The sequence below is a fragment of the Dipodomys merriami genome, unplaced genomic scaffold, assembly GCF_024711535.1.
Source record: "Dipodomys merriami isolate MVZ:Mamm:240054 unplaced genomic scaffold, mDipMer1.0.p SCAF_60, whole genome shotgun sequence".
Taxonomy (NCBI): domain Eukaryota; kingdom Metazoa; phylum Chordata; class Mammalia; order Rodentia; family Heteromyidae; genus Dipodomys; species Dipodomys merriami.
In genome coordinates, this window is record NW_027206180.1 from 752,253 (window position 1) to 755,696 (window position 3,444).

The following is a 3,444-nucleotide window of genomic DNA, read 5'->3' on the forward strand; positions in this document are numbered from 1 at the left end:
AAGGCTAGTGCTCTACCACTTGAGCCACAGCGCCACTTCCGGCTTTTTTCTTTTTTGCTTATGTGGTGCTGAGGAATCAAACCCAGGGCCTCAGGCATGCAAGGGAAGCGCTCTACCACTGAGCCACCTTCCCAGCCCCTGTCCTGACTCTTACAATTGATTTTCTCACTAGGTGTAAATATATATAATCTCCTTTTCTGTATCATCATACTCTTCTCTAACCAAAAGTAAAGGAGTATTTAGATGGGGGAATACATATCTGTGGTTTAAAATCTCTGATTTAAAGTCTAAACAATTGTAGGATTTTGTGTTTCTTTTTTATTTTATATTTTGTTTTGTTATTTTGACTTTGGTGCTTTTGATTCCTTTTTGTTTCATTTTGTATTGGTCCATATTGGTTCTTACAAATGAATTACTCATCAGTTACAAATACACAAATTCACATCCTTTTCTTGACCATAATACCCTTCTCCACCCAAAATTAAAGGTGTGTTTAGATAGAGAAATACATACAACTGACTTAGGCTTTTTTAGAGTGGGCAATGTTAGTGTTAAGCAGTCTGATGAATTGACTCTCAGCCTTATTTTCTTCAGTAGTGTAGACCACAAGTTCTCTCTCCCTTACCTGTCTCCTCCTTGGCAATCATTCCCTAACCTCCTTTTCTTCCCTTTTCATCAAAATTCTCTATGACATTAGATTTCTCTGACCCGTAGATCTCTCTGAAAAACTACTCTCCAACCCTCCCCTGCCTAACAACCTATGAGCCTAACTCATAGACAATTGTTAATATCTCTACCTGCCACAACTAAACTCTAATCTTACACTTACTTAATGGTCTCACCAAAATCTGATCCCAGATAAGCAAATCCCAACACAATAGCAAGCCACTGTCTGGCTGATCAACTGAGAACCACCTGTTAGGAAGACCACAGTCCTCTACAAAGTTAAAACCAAAAGGGTTTCAAATGAGCAGAACAAGCCACAGAAATACAAGAAAAATGGTAAGTTAAAAGTTTAATTCCAGCCGGGCGCTGGTGGCTCACGCCTGTAATCCTAGCTACTCAGGAGGCTGAGATCTGAGGATTGCGGTTCAAAGCCAGCCCGGGCAGGAGAGACCGCGAGACTCCTATCTCCAATAAACCACCAGAAAACCGGAAGTGGCGCTGTAGCTCAAGTGGTAGAGCGCTCGCCTTGATCTGAAGAGCTGAGGGACAGCGCCCAGGCCCAGAGTTCAAGCCCCACGACCGACAAAAAAAAAAAAAAAAAAAAAAAAAGTTTAATTCCCACAAAAAATAACCAGACAATAGAGGAGACAATCAAAGACCTAGAAGACAGTTCTCAAGCTGCAGAAAAAAAAAACCTCTGCTGACAGCCAGGCACTGGGGCTCATAGTTATAATCCTAGCTAGTCAGGAAACTGAGATCCTCAGGGATCACAATTCAAAGTTATCCCCGGAGGAAAGTCTGTGAATTTCATATATCTAATAAACTACTTTAAAAAAAAATCCAAGTGGTGCTGTGGCTCAAGAATTAGAACATTAGCCTTGAGCACAAAGAAGCTCAGGGACAGCACCAAGGCCCTGAATTCAAATTCCAGGACTAGCAAAAAAAAAAAAAAATGCTGATACACTGGGCACTGGTGGCTCACGCTTATAATCCTACCTACTCAGGAGGCTGAGATCTGAGGATGGAGGTTCAAAGCCAGCCCAGGCAGGAAAGTCCGTGAGACTCTTATCTCCAATAAAAACCCATTAGAAAACCAGAAGTGGTGCTGTGGCTCAAGCGGTAGAGCACTCTCCTTGAGCTGAAGAACGCAGGGACAGCACCCAAGCCCAGAATTCAAGCCCCATGACAGACCAAAAAAAAAAAAAAAAAAAAGCTGATAAATGTTTTCTCTCATATGTGGAAGCTAGATCTAAAATACACCAGGACATGGTAAATTTTATAGGACTCTAGGCATTCACACACAATGAGACCAAAGGATGACACTCTCAGAGGAGAAACACAAAGGTCAAATACCTCTGTGCCTATGATCATATAAAATTATATTTTAAAGTCATTATATTGAAATTATTTAAATATATTAAAATTTTCTATAACACACTCAGTTGAGCTATGCCCCAGGCCAAAGGTATTTTTGTTTACTTATCTGTTGTTTTTTCAGTAATGGTGACTGAACTCTGGTCTGCTCATTTTATAAATGTTGTAGCCCTAGTCTTTTTTTTAAATACCACCTCACTATATAGCTCAGGCTGGCCTTAAATTCATGTTCCTCCCATCTTTTCCATTTTCTGGGATTATCAATTCTGTGAGGCATTTCTTCCAACTTTGAGTTCATGAAGACACTTTTTTATTATATTCTCTACTTGTTTTAGGATTTCTCTTTAAGCAGTCTTTTTTTATATAATTTTATTGTAAAAATACTGTACAAAGGGGTTACAGTTACATGAGTAGGGTAATGAGTACATTTCCTATCGAGCATTGTTACCTCCTCCTTTGATTTTCCCCTACCATCTCTTCCCTCCTCACCTCCCCAACTCCTCCCTCCCCCCAAACATGGTAAAGTTCATTTTCAACATTAGGTCCTGTTATATCTCATCGTCACAATGGGTCAACCTGCATCCCCATTTAAGCATTCTGCTATACCCCTTCACAAAAATGTATAAAAAAGATGCAGAACACCAGAATCAACTACAGTGAAACCAGGGGTTATACCATGGAGGAAGAACTTACAAAAGAAACAAAAGAATCACATAGTGCATGATAAGTAGATTTAAAACAATAGCAAGCAAGGAAAAAAAAAAACCTTGTGTCCCTGTCTTGGGGTACATTTCGGTTAACATCATCTCATATGGTCATATGTACATAGCCTTTGACCTTCTCTGCTTGTCCTAGACATGTACTAGTCATTGCAAGCAAGGGAAACCTTGGGACCTATGTTTCTTTGGGCCTGGCTGACTTCACTTAATATAATTTTTTCCAAGTCTTTCCATTTCCTAACAAATGGGGCAATGCCATTCTTTCTGATGGAGGCATAGAATTCCAAATGGGATTGCATGAAACTGCAGAGCTTCTGCAAGGCAAAGGACATAGCTAGCAAGATCAATAGAAAGCCCACGGACTGGGAGAAGATCTTCACTAGCCATGCAACAGACAAGGGTCTTATTTATAAACCATACTCAGAATTCAAAAGACTAAATCCCCCAACAACAAATCCTCAAAGAAACAACTGCCCCATTAATAAGTGGGCTAAAGACTTAAAGAGAGACTTCTCTGAGGAGGAAATAAGAATGGCCAATAGACAAATGAAGAAATGCTCAACTTCTCTAGCCATAAAAGAAATGCAAATCAAGACAACATTGAAATTCTACCTCACCCCAGTCAGAATGACTATAATCAAGAAATCTAGTAACAGCAGATGTTGGAGGGGATGTGGCCAAAAGG